General features: G+C 42.7%; 1 long non-coding RNA gene across 1 annotated transcript in view; it reads right to left on the bottom strand.

The window, feature by feature from the left end:
* Window positions 1-5,872: 5,872 nt before the first annotated feature.
* The window catches only part of LOC123590965, a 42,273-nt gene continuing 27,657 nt past the window's right edge, over window positions 5,873-20,488 (bottom strand). The window contains exon 3 of the long non-coding RNA XR_006709057.1: window positions 5,873-6,133. This is a non-coding gene — a long non-coding RNA (uncharacterized LOC123590965). The remainder of the gene's footprint in view (window positions 6,134-20,488) is intronic.

A 20,488-nucleotide genomic window follows, 5' to 3' on the forward strand; every position in this document is an offset into this window, starting at 1 on the left:
AGTTCGAGCCCCGCGTCAGGCTCTGGGCTGATGGCTCAGAGCCTGGAGCCTGTTTCCGATTCTGTGTCTCCCTCTCTCTCTGCCCCTCCCCCGTTCATGCTCTGTCTCTCTCTGTCCCAAAAATAAATAAACGTTGAAAAAAAAAAAAAAATTAAAAAAAAAAAAAAAAAAAAAAAAGAGAGTCACTACCGCCCATCCAACCATGTCCCATCAAGTCTTCCACTCCTTCTCTGAAGAAATAAGAAGTAGCCCCGCTCCCATTTCAGTCACAGCAATGAACTTGTTACTAGCCCTAGCAGAGACTATAGCCCAGACTCTGAAGATCTCCTATTGCCATGTATGCGTGGGAACCAACGTGGGAGATCAATGACCATGGGAGGCTAGAGAATTAGGTCCCCGCAAACCTTATAATGGAACAGAATAATCCAGTCCTACCAGGGTTTGGCTCTTCAAAACCTCAATTATTGAGACAAACTGCCTTGCCTGGTGGGGAAGAAAGTTCACCATCACTGTTGGAAGCTTCACGTGTCTAGGCCAAAGATTTTATAACTCAACCCCCCCGGGAAACACAATGGTGGGGATCCCCAGATCACCTTGAGTCAGACAGATCCCCGCCCCTTGTCTAACTTCTCTCATCTCCAAGAGGCCTGGGACAATGTCAATGCAGCCATTGAATGGCGGGCACCAGGTTGACTATACTGGATATGTGGAAGGATAGACTATATAGTACTTCCCTCAGGCTGGTCAGGGTCATGTGTGCTGGGAACCTTTCATCCACCTTTCTTCCTGCTCCCCCTTGCCAGAGGGGAGGATTTGGGAGTCCAAGTGTATGGGGACAGGGAGACTCAAAGGAAATGACGTGCCCTACAAATTGGCAATTGGAAAGATGATAAATGGCCTCCCAAGTGTATAATCCAATATTATGGCCCTGCCACCTAGCAGAGGATGGGTTAGGAGGGGTTAGAGGTTGGGGTAGGATTGCTACCACCATCCCATTTACATGTTAAACCACATAATCAGACTGCAAGCAGTTGTAGAAATTATAACCAATGAAAGTGCCAGAGCTCTTAACTTACTAGCCAAGCAGCAAACCAAAATGCATGATGCTATCTATCAAAATCGCTTGGCCTTAGATTACTTGCTTCCTTCTGGGGGAGGAGTTTGTGGAAAGTTTAACCTGAGCAACTGCTGCCTACAGATAGATGATGAAGGAAAAGTCATAGAGGAGATCATAGATCGAAAGAGAAATGTTGCTTGTGCCAGTCCAGACCCGGAAAGGTTGAGACCCTGGGGAGTTATTTGGAGGAGGGTTTTCAACTCTCTGGGGGATTCAAAACCCACCTAAGTATTATCTTCTTGATTTTGGGAGCTTGCTTAATCCTACCTTGCTTAGGTCCCTGCCTTATACAGTCTGTCTCCAACCTCACTGAGGCGATAGTCAAAAGGGAAATGGCCACACGTGATGATGTTATGGAAGTATAAACCTCTAAACCAAGATGATGCTCTTTGACCCGAAATAGGGGGTCCAAGCATCAAAGGGGGGAATGTGGTAGAGCTTCTCCCTAAGGAATGTGGTAAAAACCTCAAGACAAGGGAAGGCAAACTGACTATGTGCAAGTGCGCAACCTTCCTCACAACTCTGCAACATAGACCACTCATTCAGATGTATGTTACCATATATGGGAGACAAAGGAGCAAAATTGTACAAAAGGCAGCCCCCCCACTATGCTCGGGGCTCAGCCGTTTGGGGTCTTAGCCCACTGAGCCCGTGCTGGCACGAATAAAGTTGCTTCCTGGAAAGAAAAGCCTCAATGTCCCAACTCCCTGTGTTTGACACACTGCTACACTGAGATGGAATGATGGACCGGTATATGGACAGACACCTGCTGCTAACATTCAGTGACAGCAGGCGCCCTACAGTGTTAGGTCAGTTGCTGAGAGGAATAAGTCACCTATTAACTTCTAATAATAATGGCTATTTCACACTGCATGTATATCCAGTAATTGCAAAGTTAACCCATCGTGTTGCTTGGGGATCTATTCCAAATGTCAACATACAATGGTTAGTACCTGGCACATAGTAGGGATACAACATCAGTCAAACATAAATCTAAACTGAGGCTCTAAAACTGTTCCCAGCCTTTGGGATCTGAATGCTTGCAATTAGAGCTGGCATTGCCTGTGCTTCTGTTAATTTGAGTGATATTCTCGCCTGGTAGGCCAAATGTTGTGAATTTAAGGGTGGGACCCAAGACCTGATGGAGAACTGTTTCTTTTAACCTTAGGCTTGTGCAATGCCAATAAGGATAAACAAAAACATTGGATTTGATTGCAGTCTTTTGTATTCATGATGGGGGAAGAAAAGGCCAGTGAGTTGGGGAGAAAAACAATGAACTGAATTAGTTGGTTCTATCAGAGAAGCTGATAAGACTGTGTTACTCCAAGCTCTGTGTTGCCTGGGGCCCTCCAGTTTGGGCCACCCTGAGTCGGCTACACAGGGCTAAGGATTGCATTAGTTTCCTAATGCTGCTGTAACAAGTTACACAACTTACTGGCTTAAAACAAAACACATTTATTCTCTTACAATTCTGAAGGAATTGTAAGCACTCCAAAATCAGTCTCACTGGGCTAAAATAGAGGTATATACAAAGCTGGTTCCTTCTGGAATTTCTGAGGAGAGAACTGGTTTCCCTGCCTTTTTCAGCATCTGATGGCTGTGTGTATTCCTTGGCGTTGGGCCCCTTCTTTCATCTTCAAAACACATCACCCAGTCTCTGCTGCCCTCTTCACACTGCCTTCTGCTCTAATAAGGACCCTTGTGATTACATCAGACCCATTCAGATAATCCAAAATAATCTCCCACATTTCAAGATATTTAAATTAATCACACCTGCTAGGTCCTTTTTGTCCTATCGGGTAACATATTTCCAGGTTCTGGGGATTAGCACATGGACATCTTGGAGGACCGTTGTCAACTTACCTCAAGGTTTATCCACAAGTCTAACTGATAGACTTCCTGTTGAAGTAAGACGATGCAAATTTCGGATCAAAACCAAATATTGAACTAACAAATGCCCTTTTAAGTGTAAATAAGGCATGTTGCTTTGATTCTCTCAGCCAGCAGTTTCTCGACCTATTTTTCTTCCACAGGACAAGGTAGTGTGCCTGAATTTCTCATCAATAAAGATTACTCACTCCGCATCTCCACAATATTCTGTGGCTGAGAACCACTGTTTTTAGCCCTTTAGAGGTCCACAGAGAATGCTGGGATTAGTAATTTCCTAACTTTTGCTGTGAGGATTCTCTCCTGGTCCCCTTTGTGGTCCCCTGTTGACCTGAGTACGTGCATTTATTAGCAATCGCGCTTAACAAACTCTGAGGGAATTTATTGACCTTTATGAGCATGAAAATGTCCCCACATCCTGCATTCTCCTGACTGGCTTCGTTTCCTTTCTCAAGCTCAGCCAATGCAAAATAAAATCAGCTCCTAGGTTTTTACGGTGTGTAAGTTGTGTTCATCAGGTCTATCATTGCCTGTGGGTGGGTGAAAATTGGGAGCAAGGGGATGGTGGGCTGGGCTCAGCATGATTCATTCCCCCGGTTTGTCTGGCTCCTGATGTCATCACAAAGACCAGCATTCTATTATATTTCCTATATTAGACAGGGGCAGACTGCCAGCTGGGAGCAGCTAGCCCTCTGCCCCTGTGATAGAGTCAAGTAAAGTTTGACTTGCCAATCTCGTGCCTCATCAGAACATCCATGGGCAGATACTTTCTCTACTTAATTAGAATCTGTCTTAGTGGATGTGCCAGGCCCTGGGAGCCCAACGATGTTCCTACACAGCAGTTTTCTTTCTCTCCCTCTTTTTTTAGGTTGGCACCACCTTGTCAACAGGTGCGATCAACAGTAAGGAAACATGCGGTGCCAGTGCTCCCATTCTGGTCCAGCATGAGAACCCACTACTGGAAAGATGGCACTCACAGCATTAGGCAGACTGCCATGAAATCGTCCTTCCTTGGCACTGGTGCCCATGGTGAGTGTCTAGGCAACTTTTGATTGGGCACCACGCCCTCCAAACAGATGGGCATGAATGTAGGCAGGCAAGAGACCATTTATTTATATCAACTGTATTTGCTGAGGGCAGGGTTCCCAGCTGGGAACATCAAAACAGCTCTTTGTCCTGGCCGTCTGCAGCGCTGATGGAGGTGAGGCAGCCTCGCAAATTCAGCAGGATTAATTTTGAAAAATAAGAACAATGTTTCTATGGACACCAGGGGACATTTTTGGCTCTCTTCAATGGTTCAGAACACAGAGCAGGCTGGGCCCAAGTCATTTTAATAAAATCTCCCATCCCTGTTTGGATTGGATGGGAAAAAGCCAAGAAAGCTTTCCAAATCAGGCCAAATGTAGGTGAACAGAGTTAGCCCCACATGGAAGCCTGCTTTGTGAGTCCTTTTACATACAATGGCAATGGCTTCCAAAGAAAATTAAGCTGAAGTCACCCAGACTCAGGCATTAGGAAAGGCATTCTGGTTGAGCTCACCACTGCACTGTTGTTCCAGGCATCCATTAACCTTCCTGTTGTCCCTCCTGTAAATGATGAATGGGATCAAGTGTGAGCTGAAAATGCAAGGGTGGACATTAGGGCTGACCTTCATAAAAGCCTCACTTGGCTTTGAGGGTAAACAGATAAATAAACAAGAATTATTATCGGCGTTTAAACATCTGAGAAATTGCAGAGTCTCTGAAGAGTATAACTTTATCAATGTTAGTATTAACTACTAAAAAATATTGCTTGTTTACAGCGCACCTGGCATTGTCTCAAGCACTTTACATGAAATCTGTCAATTCATTTTCCCAATAACCCGAGAGAGGTGGGTACTATTATTAGTATCATTACACAGGTGAGCACACTTAAGCTTAGAGAGACTTTCCCGAAGTCACACAGCTACTGACTGACGTAACCAGGGTACAAACCCAGAACTGCCTGACAATAGACCCCACGGTTACACCCCACTTCCTCCAGAGACACCGAGAGAGGCCAATCTGTTCAGCAATCGGCTTACCTGATTTAGGGATGTCTCTTACGACAATAGCAGTTTAGGTCAGTTTTTCTCCAACTTCAGCATGCCTGCAAATCACCTGAAGATTTTGCTAATACACAGATTCTGTTCAGTAGACCGGGTGCAACAGATCTAGCTGATTCAGTACATTTCTGAATTTCTAACAAGCCCATGAGGCTGGCACCCAGCTACACAGAGTGGCAAGGTTTCAGGTTGGGGCACACTGAGCCTCGACCTTGGCTACGCATCGAAATGACCTGAGGAGCTTTTAAAAATACCAAATGCCCACAATGCACCCCCCAGAGATTCTGATTTAATCGCTTGACAACCATTGGGTGAGCAATTCTCTTACTCACCAGCATTTTATTGTTTATTTGAGATGGGAATGATGAATTGTAAAAGGCCCTTGGCTGCATTCCTTAGAGGTGGAAAATAAGACAATAGATGAAGATGTGGTGCTCTCAGTCCTAGTCAGTTCCTTTTCCTGATACTGATTATTTATAACAATCTTGGAGGTGGGTGATGGGTAGACCTGTTACTCACACAGTGGTCTTTAACGTGAACGGCTGGAGCGAGAGCAGCCTGAGAGCAGCAGAACTGCTACCACCGTTTAAGAGCAGTGTGTGACGAAATGTGTGATGATGGAGGTGACAAAGAATTACAATCAGAAACATCATCCTTCTATGGCATAGGTTTTGTTGATTGTCATTTTTTTGGTTGAGAGGATCTGAATATGGAAAACCTGGGGCCACTCAAATCTTAACTATGTCGAAACTTTAATCAATTACACGTAACAAGCAACGTATGGATCAGGTGTTCAATGACCGCATTTATTAAGAAGGAGCAATTGATTCCATGTTGGTGGATATGTGGCCATGGCTCTTTTTGGGGTTTCCTGAGAAGTGTGATCAAACCAAAAGGACTACAGATTATTAAATCCAAATCAATGTTGGCGCTGGCAAAAGCAAAGCATTCAGTGAGGGGGGAGAATAGTATCCTCTTTTCAGAAGATCTCAGCTTCATGTATTATTGATGCAAAGATGATCAGATAAAAACTGGAACTTGGCAAGCTGTCAAATAAAAAATGCAGAGTGAATCAAAAATTTATAAAACAGTATTGAGTTATTACAATTCTATTATAGACACCAGTAATCATTTTTACTGAAACAAACCTCTTATATGACTGTACAGCTGGGATGTTAGGATACGAGGATTTAGGACTTGACCTCATTTGGGGTGAGAATATCGCAAAATTAAAAATTAAATATGAAGAGTAAATGATTTAGTCATAGTTCAGTAGCAGATTGAATAAAAACAATGGAGTTCTTAAAAAATAATGGCAGTGTTTTCCTTCTTGGGCTACATTTTGCTGACTTCCTTGAAAAATTACTGGCATTAGATTCAGAGCAGGATGAATTGCTTTACAGAATCTGTAAACTTAATTTGTGCATGTGCCAAGCACGCGCACAATGCCAAGACACTGGGGAGGAAAAATGACTTGGTGAGATATTTTGTCACTTATGGATTTTCTTTTATAGAAAAAAAAATCCCACCACTATAGTTTTATTAGCTACCTCCTCTTGTATAGGAGCCTTCTTCCTCCCTTCCTGGGACTGAAGCCCCGACAATGCCAGAAATATATTCAAGAATGGAGAGACGGCTGTCACCATTCCTAAATATTCAGAAGATAATTGCCAACCAAAGTTAGAGCATCTTGACATAAAACATCCCTTTCACTCCCAAGCCAATTTGCCTATCCAAATCAAATAAACAGCTATAATTATAAAATCACACATACTGATACGTAGTCAGCATTAGGAAAATGACACCGAAAACGTTTGACAGCGAGGCCTGCTTTCTGTCCTTGGCTTTTTCTCAGTGCCTGGGCAGAGAACAAAGAGGATCTCTTGGAACTGAAAACGACTCAGAAGCAAGGTAAGTGTAGAGCAATGAGAAGCATCAGCCCTGGGTTTTCCTGCTTTGGGGCTGAAACTTAACATTGTTATTATTATTTGAAAATGAGATAACTTTGTCTTTAAGAAACAGAACTGATTCCACTTAAATGGACTTTCATCAAGAGGCAGAAAGGGGGAAATGCTTTGCTTAAGCAGACACAGAGCCGACCTACCCCGTGACATGACCCACTTCAGTTCCACTGGGGATAAGAGTGTATGGTCAACTTTCATTGGACTTTGAAAGGCAAAACCTTCATGTGTGAATTACATATTGGCCAATTAGTCTTAATATTACAGGCTGAACACTTTACCTAAAGTGCCGACGTCAGGAATACCTGCGGGATTCATCAATCCCTATGCATAAAAGAGCACAAAAAAACTCAGCTTCTCTGCTATGACCTATGAATTATGTTGAATCATTATTTTTTGACTTGATGTTTCATTCATGTCACCGTGGCTGTTTTCAAGAACGTAAGGAAAATGCAAACGCAGGGAGAATTTTCGTTTCCCACTGAGAACCAACTTTAAAAGGTTCCTATGACACTTGCATTTGTTTTGGGTAACTGGTTACATGCTCTGTTGTGTTCATCTTCCCAGGATTAGGGGTTAATGATGCAGTGTTGGCCCTCCCAGTCACTAGGCTGGGGAACTCAGCACAAACCAGAGGAGGGCTGGGAAGCCAGTGGGCTGTGACATCTCAGAGTGAGAACAAACTCACTGTTGAAATAGGCTTGTGTGTGTGGTGTGGTATGTGCCCTGCCTCAGGGTCCAGTCAGGAAGGCAGAAACCGCACTAAGTATTTCACACAAAAGGGATTTAGTACAAGCACTTGGGTCCATGGCTGTAAGTAAGGGGCACAGGTTCTTATGGACAACGTATAAATAAAAATCTCCAGGGCAAAATGCTTTCAAACTGCACACAGGAGTTCGGTCAGCTCAGCCAAACACCCTGGTTCGAACTACATTCCAGCCATTTGGATCGCCCGACTTGCTTCTGTTGGGAAGTATAAAATCTCTCCTCATTTCCTGTCGTCAATTGCAGCATGGAATAGCTGAAAAGTGTTCAAGCAATTACTGGGCTTCACCAACTGGGTGCCTCTGGCCATAAGGGGCCTTTTGGGTTTGCAATAGCTCCGCTGTCATTTCCCTTCCTTGGCTGATCCTGGTACAAATTGCTGATGGCTCCAAGAGTGTGTCCTCTTGCTCACTGGAGGGGAAGTCAGGTTCCTACAAAAATGCTCTTTGCTTTTAGATGTGTGTGGTGCTGGTGGGGTGGAAGGGTGGTGGTGGGGGGAGGCTGGGGACAGAGGAGATCGCTCACCCACAATGCTAATCAAACCACCGCTGTTGGTTCTGCTTCCTAATTATCTCTTAAAGTCATCCCCTTCCCTATTCCCATGAATGTTCCCACTATGTTCCTTCAGGCCATTTCATTGCTCAGCTTAAATTTCACAACAACCTCTTAACTGGTTCCTCTGCCTTCCACACAGCCTTCTTCCTATCCACAGTTCTCCAGTGCAGTGATTCTCAACCAGGGGCAAACTGCTCTACCCCAACCCTTGCCCCCAGCAGCAGCAGACGTTTGGAAATGTGTGAGAGCCATTGGGATTGTCACATAACTGGGGGCAGGGGGTGGGGGGCCATGCTGTCATTAAAGGAATAGGAGCCAGGGAGGCTGCATTATCTAGTGTTCTCATTTCCTACTGCTCGGGTAGTGAAGTACCACAGATTTAGCAGCTTAAAGCAACATCCATTTATTACTGCAAAAGTTATGTAGGTCAGAAGTCTGACAGAGGTCTAACTGGGCTCAAATCAAGGTTTCGGAAGGGCTGCACTCCTTAATGGCAGCGAGCTCCTCTTCCAAGCTCAGTAAAGTTGTTGGCAGGATTCAGTTCCGTGGGATTGTAGAACTGAAGTGGCAGTTTCCTTGCTGGCTATCAGCAGAGATCATTCAAGCTTTTAGGGTCTCCCATACTTCTTGGTTCATTTCTCCCTTCATCTTCAAAGAAAGTAATGGTGGATTGAATACTTTTCATGCCTCGCGTCTCCTACCACATCTTTCCCTGATTCTTCTGTCTTCCTCTTCCCTTCTAAGGGCCCATGTGATCAGATGGGGCCCGCCCAATCTAGGTAACCCAGGATAGCCTCCTTATTTTAAAACCCATAACTTTAATCCTATCCACAAAGTCCCTTTTGCCATGTAATATAACCTGTTCATAAGTTCTGGGAATTAGCACATGGGTATCTTTGGGAAGCCAGTAATCTGCAACCACAGCTGGAATGATCTCCATAGTAGAGAATTGTTCCATGCCAAATGCCACTAGCAGCCTCTTTGAAAAATATGGAGTGGGTGATTTTCCTAAAATGCAAATCTAATATGTCTCTTTCTTGCTTTGAACTCCTTCAGGGAATCCTCATTGCCCTCAAGACAAAATCCAGGACAAAGCTTTAGCATGCCTACCAGAGAGTTCTCTACGATCGGCCATCTCTTCAATCCTAGTTCACAAAGGGCTCCGCCTCTGTCTCACGACTCCGGCCACAGTGAATAATTTTTGACCATCCTGTGTTCTCTTACCTCTCATTCTTTGGGTAGGCTCTTTCCTCCATCTGGGACGCTCCTCCCTTTAACTCTCACCCACTTCCTTTAACCTAATTCCAACTCAACTTTCAGATCTTACTTTAGACCTTATTTCCTCATGAAAGCCTTCCATGACCCTGCAAGCCTGTGTGAGGCAACACTCCTACATGCTCCCATAGCACCCACAAGCCCATCCATACCATTTATCGCAGGGCTTTGTAATATCTGGCCTGTTTATCATTCCTTCATCAACTCTAAGCTCTGAGAAGACAGGGATAGCGTCTGTCCTGTTTGTTGTTGTATCCATAGCACTTAGCTCACATCTGCCATATACTTATCTTCAATACATATTTATTCATCAAATAAAATTACTTGGTCATGTTTACTTTGATATAAAAGATACAGTAAATTTGGTTCCAACCCTTCTCTAATAGACATAATCATAGCAAAGTTGTGTTCCAAACTTTTACAGACAGCATTTCATCTGAACTCCATATCTGCATGAAACTATGATTATTATTATTAAATTGGTGTTACAGAGGAGGAGATCCAAACTCAGGGGGGATAAATAATTCCTCATAAAATTATGTGGCCCACAAGTGGCTAAACTAGGACCCAAGTCTGATTTCTGATTCCCAAGCCAGTACCACGGTACGTTTCTGCAGCGACAAGTAGCATCTCATAGTTTATAAAGCACCATATCACAGAATCCTCCTAAGTCCACTATAAGATAAAAATATGAATCCCTTTTTTAAACATGAGGAAAGAGACTCATTGAGCTTAAGGGACTAAGGTCACACAGTTAGTATGTGGCAAATTCAGAACTAGAAACCAGATGTTTTAAACCCATTCCTCTTACCCTAATTCTACGACCTCTGAACTGGGAAGATGGCAGAACTTGGAGGTTAGCAATTTGTTCTTAACTTCTTCATGTCATCATCTCACACCTCCATGCCTACGCACAACCAAGGAACTTAACCAATGAAAAATCTATTTGGACAAAAAGGGAACTATATTCATGAATCGTTTGCATATTATATATGAGGTGAAAAGAGAGAATTATATTATATGAATTTAACCTCCAAAGAGATGATAGGTGATAAATAATGGCAATTACCTTATGAACAAATATTGATTATCATAGTGATCAGAATACCTATATGGTATAAAATCTATCCTTGAGGTAGAGACATCTGTCACCACAATACCAGTCAGGACTCTTTTGGTTCCATCGTAACCAGCCTCCAAGACAGCCTCCAATAATCTTCACCTCTTAGTATTCATGTCCTTGTATAGTCCCCTCCCATACTGAATCAGAGCTAACCTATATGAACAATACAATACTGGAGAAGTGACAATGTGTGACTTCCAAGGCTAGGTCATAACAGACATTTGCTTCTCCCACCTTGGCCTCCTGGATTACTTGTTCTTGGGGAAGCCATCTGTCATGTCATGTGAGCACAAGCAGCTCTGTGGAGAGGTCTGTGTGAAGAGTAAGTGAAACCTCCCACCAACAACCAGTACCAATGTGCCACCATGAGACACAGATCCTCCGGCCCCATTCCAGGCTTCGGGTGACTGTGGTGCCCACCAACATCTGAATGAACAAATCAATCCCAAGCCAAAATCACCCAGAAAAGCTGCTCCTGAATTCCTGACCCACAGAAACTGGGTAATAAGATAATAAATGAGCTTTGTTGTCTTCAGTCACCAATTTTTGTAGTAGTCTATCATTCGGCAATAGTTAACAATAAAGGCTGCAAGTGACAGAACCTTAATTTCAACTAGTTTTAAACAGTGTAAACTTTTAACCTATGTTCCTACAGGAAGGTTTGAGGGCATGTGGTTTCAAGGACAATGGAACCAGGGCCCCAAGAGATGCCAAAACACTTTTTCTTTATCTCTCATCTCTGCTTCTCTCTGCACATATTTTTCATTCTCTCAGTCTTCTTTGATGTAACAGAAAACATGACCACCAACATGATCAGGCAGTACATCTCACTTTCTCTCATCCCAAGTTCTAAAAGCTGGAAAGTGCTCCAAATGGCCAAGCACAAATCATATGTTTATCCTAAATCAAAGAATAGAGGCCAAGTTGATGAGATCCATAAGAATATGGCCATTTCCAGGGCACCTGGCTGGCTCAGTCAGTTGAATGTCTGACTTTGGCTCAGGTCATGATCTCATGGTTCATGGGTTCAAGCCCCACATCGGGCTCTCTGCTGTCATCACAAAACCCACTTTGGATCCTCTGTCCCCCTGTCCCCCTCTCTCTCTGCCTCTCTCTCTCTCTCTCTTTCAAAAATAAACATTAAAAAAAAAAAAGAATTTGTCCATTTCTATCCAAACCACATGATTAGGATGGGGCAGGGGGGACATTTCTTAGAAGCAGAATGGGATAAGTACAGTTTTCCTTGGAGGAGAACAAGAGGCCTACTCACTACTCATTGTATGTTTGCATAGGAGCATGAGGACATGTCCATGGGCAACTAATTCTAATCCTCTGGTGACACTTGACATCATTGTTTTCACATGTCTCTTTATCACCTGGCCATAAGGACAAGCTTCTCTCCTGCCAGGAAATCACATGAGCCAAATTTCCAAAGAGAAATAAATCTTGGGGGCACCTGGGTGGCTCAGTTGGTTAAATGTCTGACTCTTGATTTTGGCTCAGGTCATGATCTCACAGTTCATGAGATTAAGCTCCTCATTGGGCTCTGTGCTAACAGTGTAGAGCCTACTTGGGATACTCTTTCTCCCTCTCTCTCTGCCTCTCCTCCACTCATGTTCTGTCTCTCTCAAAATAAATAAACATTTTCAAAGAGAGAAATGGAGAAAAAAAAAGAAAAAAGTATCCCAAAGAAGCCCAGTATTACAAAATACTTTAAAAAAAGCTTTTCTGGAAAGCAGTGTGGAGGTTCCTCAGAAAATTAAAAATAGACCTACCCTATGACCCAGCAATAGCACTGCTAGGAATTTACCCAAGGGATACAGGAGTGCTGATGCATAGGGGCACTTGTACCCCAATGTTTATAGCAGCACTCTCAACAATAGCCAAATTGTGGAAAGAGCATAAATGTCCATCAACTGACGAATGGATAAAGAAATTGTGGTTTATATACACAATGGAGTACTACATGGCAATGAGAAAGAACAAAATATCGCCCTTTGTAGCAACGTGGATGGAACTGGAGAGTGTGATGCTAAGTGAAATAAGCCATACAGAGAAAGACAGATACCATATGTTTTCACTCTTATGTGGATCCTGAGAAACTTAACAGAAACCCATGAAGGAGGGGAAGGAAAAAAAAAAGAGGTTAGAGTGGGAGACAGCCAAAGCATAAGAGACTCTTAAAAACTGAGAACAGGGGCGCCTGGGTGGCGCAGTCGGTTAAGCGTCCGACTTCAGCCAGGTCACGATCTCGCGGTCCGTGAGTTCGAGCCCCGCGTCGGGCTCTGGGCTGATGGCTCAGAGCCTGGAGCCTGTTTCCGATTCTGTGTCTCCCTCTCTCTCTGCCCCTCCCCCATTCATGCTCTGTCTCTCTCTGTCCCAAAAATAAATAAATGTTGAAAAAAAAAATTAAAAAAAAAAAAAACTGAGAACAAACTGAGGGTTGATGGGGGGTGGGAAGGAGAGGAGGGTGGGTGATGGGTATTGAGGAGGGCACCTTTTGGGATGAGCACTGGGTGTTGTATGGAAACCAATTTGACAATAAATTTCATATATTGAAGAAAAAATGCTTTTCCTAGAAACTAGGGTTAGATGATGGAATGAGGAAATAAATAATAGATATAGTCTAGCAAGCACATGTTAGGCACATGAGGTTCCTGGATAGCACTTAATTTGCCTCATGTCACACAGGTGATAAATGCCAAAGTTAAGACCACACCTAGATCTGTTTCTCACCAAAGTCCAAGCTCTTAATCACTACACAAAACACCAGAGAAAGGATCATACAAGCCCAAGACTTACTCAAGCTCATGTTTAGCACCTAAGTTAAAGAGAGGGAGAGCAAGGCGGGCTCAGCTCAAGATTCATTCTCCTATAGATTCTGTATCTAGCTAGACCTCACCTCATCACTCCCCTGGGCTCCAGCTGGGAGAACCGAATTCTAGCCCAGTACTGCTGCTTTTGTCTAGGAAGCAAAGCAAGACCCAAGGCAAAGGTTTTCAGAATTTTGTCATAGCAAAATCTCTGCTTTTCATTGTCTTCAGAAATAAATATTGCTAAACCAGTTCCATCTTCGGGAGGTTCTCAGAGGCAGTTACATAAATTGAAAACCCATGTGACTTATTCCAGTTAGAAGTGGGCCACTCAGAACAAAAATGTTGAGCATTTTGCAATGGTCAGGGCAATCTGTAGTTGAAGACCATGCCTATTGCATGCCATCTGTGTCTTGGGACAGTCGACATCACCATCACATGGTTTCTTCATCTGAAAAATGGGCATAAGTCACATATCACGTAGAGTGATGGTGAAAACCAAGTAAGGTACCATCTGTGAAAACACCCAGCATGGTACTTGATAAATATTGGTGGAATTTTTCTTTCATCAACAGGGCTTTGTTTCGTTCTGTGTGCCGGTGCACGAGACTTTTCTCCTCAAGATTATAAATTCCTTATGGCAGAGACACTCTCATTGCTGTTCTGTACCCTACACATCACCTATGAGCAGGTAGTGTTTGATGTGCTAATGCAGTAGGCTCCACAGGGAGCAAATTAAACCAGCAGGTAGCATGCTTTCTGGCATGCTGCAATATGCCTTCATCTCAACCAGATAACAATAATGTGGATGAACACTTCAAAATTTGGACAGACAGATCTCCAAGTTAGCAGACTCAGTGACTATAGGAGGGAAGCCTATGGATACATGTAAATATTTTAATCCTACATGTCAAAAATAGTGTTCATGGGTATGAAAGTTCAGTTAACAGGACCTACCCCTCCATGCCTGATCTGGGCAATGATGCCCTCTCTCGAACCCCTTTGACCAGGAAACCCAATGTGGCCACATTGTAAGATACATGATCCCCCTAGCTCTAGTGAGATGTCTATCGTTCATTGGACCAGAGACAGAAAATTATGATGCAACCAGGCACAGAATGAAGAACTGACCAATTAGATTCTTTCCCTTGGGAATTTGTCTTAGTCTGTTCAGACTGCTGTAACAAAATAGCATAGATTGAGTGGCTATTAAAAAAAAACCACACACATTTATTTCTCACAACTCCAGAGACTGGGAAGTCCAAGGTCATGGTACTGCTCAGATTCTAGTGAGGACCCATTTCCTCATTGACAACTGTCTTCTCACTATAACCTCACATGGTGTAAGAGGAAAAATTTATCTGGGGTCTCTAATAAGGGTGTTAATCCCATCATGAGATCTCTACCTTCATGACCTAATCACCTCCCAAAGGCTTCACCTCATAACACCATCACCCTGGGGTGGTAAGATTTCAGAATATGAATTTGGGGGGACAGGAATATTCAGTCTATAGCAGAATGTGTATTTAGAAATACTGAGAAAATGAAAGAATGGGAGTTAAAACTGAAAGAATACCATTAGTAGGCATATTACAGTAGGGAATGAAGATTGGATCTAGTCAGCCTGGATCCTTGTACCAGTTGGCAGTTCTGTGTGATCTTGGCCAAGGTACGTTATCTCTCTGCACTCAGTGTCTTCATCTGTAAAAATGGAAATGATAATAGAACCTGCACTGTGGCCCTAGTGTAAAGTTCAAAGAGTAAATGAACGTGGGAAGCACTTGGGATGATGGCTAACATACAGTTAGCACCATGTAAGTGATGGTTAGCATTATCAGGTTGACTCCAAGACCAAGGCAAGCCCACGCCATCTGCAGGCCATTATAAGAAAGCAGAAACTGTGAGGGAACATAGGAAGCTAGTCAATACCGAGAGCATGTGCAGACAGAAGCCATGAATCACAAAGACCCCCCTAGCCCAAGAGAGAGATACACAGAGCATAACTTGTCTTCAAGCTGATCCTGCTCTAATTTCCTTAAAATAAACTCCCTGAAGCATGGGTCACCTGTCTGTTCTCTGAGCTAAGCCACAAAAAGAACCTAAAATTTGGTACAAGAAGGATCCTGAATAAGCAGAAACATTGTGTCTTTCTGCTAAGAGGTTTGCAAAGGCTTGATGGAAATGACACATCCCAATTTTTTTCAGTAAAAGAGAAAAGAATGAGGCTCTGGAAAAACCCCATCAGCATGCCCCTTACCTTGCCATGAATTTCTGGTAAAAACCCTAAGCTGGCACATACGAGCTCTCTACATCTAGCAAAGTGATAACCCTTATCAAGAGGCAGAGTCTGAAGCAAAGAATGTCTTGCAGCCCAGATAAGCTCCAAGGCGCTGGGCCAGGGTAATGGACCATAGGAGATGGAGCAGGGGTCTGCCAAGCTCAATAATACAGCATTGTTGCTGCACTGGAAAATGTTTTAATTTACATTTTCAAGTGCAAAATATTTTCCCCTCATGCTTTGGCTAAATTAGGTAGTTAAAGTCTGTGAAGTGGCAGTAATTGGAAACAATGGATTTTATATTTGACATTTATTATTTTAGTGGAATCTGTTTTACGTTTACATCAAACATCCAAGGACCCCTGCAGAAGTTTCTTCTGCTATTGCATTACCATTTAGTTCTAATAATGCACTTTGAATCCCCAATTCTTGATTATAATTATATCATTTCAGATGGAGTAAGAGATAAGGTAAAGATAAAGTTTCCATGGAAATTGTACCCCTGTGCTCTCTTCTCCTTTTGTTGAACTTTCGTGAGCTGATAATTCATTCAGGACATTTTTACTTAATTCTTCACAGTTTCATTTTATCCTGTAATCACTTTATATACTTTGGTCTAACTTCACCGAAGGGCTACTTAAGGACAAAGACCATGTCTTAAGCCCACATGGCACTTGCTTTGAATCCAAGCACATAAAAATCAAGGAATGTTTGGTTGACTGTTCAAAATATATTAGCATAATAGGAAATTGGAGTCGATGCTAGGGGAGGAAACTGGAAGGACAAAATTCCAGCTGGATACAAGGAAAACTTATAACCACTCAAGGTGGATTAGGTTGATTTAGAAAGTGATGAATCCTTTTTTCCCAGTAGTGTTCAAACAGAAACTCAGTGACCAGAGTAATTCTTGACATAAGCCAAGAAAAAATAGGTTTGGAGTCAGAAAGAATTGAGTTTGACAACTAGCTCCGTATCCTAAAATATGTGGCCTTGGGCAAGTGACTTAATCTCCCTAAGTCTCAGTGTCCTCATCTTGCAATGGGGTTAATAGTCTAGAAAAAATTAGGGGCGCCTGGGTGGCTCAGTCGGTTAAGCGTCCGACTTTGGCTCAGGTCATGATCTCACAGTCCGTGAGTTCGAGCCCCGCGTGGGGCTCTGTGCTGACAGCTCAGAGCCTGGAGCCTGTTTCGGATTCTGTGTCTCCCTCTCTCTCTGCCCCTCCCCTGTTCATGCTCTGTCTCTCTCTGTCTCAAAAATAAATAAAAACGTTAAAAAAAAATAGTCTAGAAAAAATCAGGAAACCTATCGTGTAATGTCCTGGGGGGCCACAGATATTCAGTGGTCCTTTCTTTCATGGTGGGGGAAGGTCAAAAAATACCATTTCATTCTTGACTTTGTTTCTTATTTATTTTTATGTTTTTAAATTTTTTAATTACTAATGTATTTTAATTTACATCTAAGTTAGCTAGCATATAGAGCAACAATGATTTCAGGAGTAGATTCCTTAATGCCCCTTACCAATTTAGCCTATCCCCCTTCCACAACCCCTCCAGTAACCTTCAGTTTGTTCTCCATATTTAAGAGTCTCTTATGTTTTGTCCCCCTCCCTGTTTTTATATTATTTTTGCTTCCCTTCCCTTATGTTCATCTGTTTTGTATCTTAAAGCCCTCATATGAGTGATTGACTTTAATATTTAGAGAAATATAGACTGAGCAAAGTTTTAAAATACAACTCAAAAATAGCCACTAGAAATAAAAATAGAATGTGTAACTTCCAAATCACAGGAGAGACTGAAAGTGACAGAAAACAAGGGAAGAAAATCTAAGATGACAGAAACTATATAACAAAATGGCATAACAAAAATAACCTATATGTATTTATGCAAATTAAAGTGCTGGTGCCCAGAGCCATAGCAAGGACTTTACATACCTTATCTCCTTTAGCTCTTTCAGTGTCCTAGAGGCTGGTGTTATTATTGTGCCCATTTACAGGTGAGAAAACTGAGGCTTAGGAACGAGGGAAATTGTTAAATTTATCCAAGAGCTGCCTGGAAATTGAATCCAAGCAGTCTGACTGCAGAGCGCCTACTCCTAAACATTACACCATCCTGTAGGAATAAAAGAAGGGTGCGTGTGTTTGTATGTCTAAATATGCTCACATATGTACATTGATAGGAAAGAATGAATCAAAAATAAATAAACATGTTAAACAGTGTTTATCTCTAAGTAGTGGGATTTTGAGGAATCTTAATTTTCTCTTTTACAGTTTTCTGTATTTTTCAAAATTTGTCTGCATTTAGCATATATTTTTATAGTCAGGGCAGAGGCTGTAAAATTTACAATAGATTGTCCCTCTTCTTGTTATACCAAGAAGCCTTAAGTCATGGTATAAAATTCTTGAGTTTTTCATGGGATTTATGTCCCTGGGGGGAATGTTTCCAAAGCGTTCTCATTATTTCTTCCAGTGGAGCCAGAACGAAAACTAGTAGACGCAGCTGTTTGTTTTGTTGTGTCTAGTCCATCCAATATGGATTTTAAAAAAAAGAAGAAGAAGAAGAAGAAGGAGAAGGGAGGGGTTTAAGTCAGAGGAAAATTTCAACAATCCCTCATCCCATGCTGTAATTTGATTCACAGTAAAATTTTTAAAATACAGTTGTCAGAAATCCTGTAAGTTTTGAAGCTCTGATGTAATGCATGTCTCATGTGAGGAGGTCTAAGAGAATCCCCAAATCCAGGAAAAGGCCACCCCAAAAGGCGGGATGTGAGAATACATGTCTACACACCAGTCATGTGGCCACACAGCAATACACTCTTCCCCAGAGTATTTCCATCCCATCAAACCACAGAAATTTCCAGAAAGGATCCTAGTGTTGAACTTAGCTTTTCTCTTTGCAGATGAGGAAACTGAGGTCCTGAAAGTCTGTGATCAGTTTGTCTCTAGCATTACCTCCCTAAACCAATCTATGGCTATGACTCGCCTGGATTCCTCCTGACTGATCTGACCCATACCCCCTCCAGCCACTCTCAAATCCAGTTACCACAATGCCGATCACCCCCCCTCTCCCACGGGTGCCTTCTATTTCCTAAAATAAAGAACAATGTTCATTGTTTTTTTTTAATATTTATTTATGTTTGGGGTGGGGTGGGGGGAGAGGAGGAAGAGAGAGAGAGAGTGTGAGCAGGGAAGGGGCAGAGAGAGGAGACACAGAATCCGAAGCAGGCTCTAGGCTCTGAGCTGTCAGTATAGAGCCCGACGTGGGGCTTGAACTCATGAACCATGAGATCATGACCTGAGCCAAAGTCAGATCATGAACTGACTGAGTCACCCAGGCGTCCCGTATTCTTACAGTGTTTGACAAGTCCCCCATAATCTGACCCCTATCCCTCCTTCATTATCTAAATTGTCCTCTTTAGTTCTCTCACCTCTAGCTGTGCTGTTCTATTTTCCAAACTTTCCATTCTCCCTCCCACCAAGAGATCTTCACACATGTCCTTTTCCTCTACCTACCATCTACCTAGATTATTTCCACTAAAGAGCCTTCCCAGATTAAGTCCAAATTGGCTCTCTCACCCACCATCTACATGTCCTTCCTAGACCTCATCCAATTCATAGCTTTACATTGGTGGGCCTATTTTCCCCCACTAGGTTGTAAATCTGAAGAGAAGGGGACATGCCAGTTTCATTCACCATTTGGTCACCAGCACTAGCCTGGAGCCTGCCACATGGCAGGGTTCCGCTAACACTTGTTGGGTGAATGAAAGAGTGGTACACAGTGAGTCTATGACAGAGCAGTGTTCGTTCTTTATCCAACACTATTTCTTTTACACTTTGGGGGAAAAGAAAGAAACATCTGGAATCTCAGGAATCACAGTCTAGAATTGTCTATTTCTCTCCTATCTCAGAAGCATACAGTTTTAGAACGACTTTGGACATTAGATGTTGCTAATCCAAGCTTCTCACTTTCAAATCAAAGAAGCATGGGCCCAGAGAGGTTGTGTAGTTCTCTCAAGGCCACAGGTGGTGATAGACTCAGGACTCAAATCCGTGACTCTAGTGCTCCCTCCTTTAGGGCACACTGTCTCTTTCAAACAGCCCTGCCTTTATCCAGCAATGGTAGCTCTAGCCAAATTCTTGTTTTTCTCCCAGATTTAAACTGCCAGAGCTTCTCCCTCCAACTTCTCTCAAAGTCCTCCTTTTCCATCTCCAATCCCAAGTTCCCATTAAATTCCTTCATCCTACTTAGAGCTGCAAAATTACTTGCTCATGTTTGTTTGTTTCAATATGCTTCCCTGGCATTCTGGACTCTCAATAAGCCAACCAGTCGCACACACACACACACACACACACAAGTATTCAATCTGTCCTGTATGTTTAAGACTAAGTTGGGTGCTACAGGAAATAAAAGGAAGACACAAATGTCCTTCTGACCCTTAAGAAACAAAAAAGCTATTTGAAGAAGAAGAGTTTGCACAGCCAACACTACTAGCGAAAAAATAAAAAGTGGTAATGACAGTAATCTAGTTTGTGGAATATGGGCTCTGAGTGCTATAGAAATTGAGCTGAAAAGATGAGGAAGACTACACATGAAAGGTAGAAGTTGACCTGAAGCATAAAGGAAGGGAAGCACTTG

The sequence above is a fragment of the Leopardus geoffroyi genome, chromosome B4 (assembly GCF_018350155.1).
Source record: "Leopardus geoffroyi isolate Oge1 chromosome B4, O.geoffroyi_Oge1_pat1.0, whole genome shotgun sequence".
NCBI classification, from domain to species: domain Eukaryota; kingdom Metazoa; phylum Chordata; class Mammalia; order Carnivora; family Felidae; genus Leopardus; species Leopardus geoffroyi.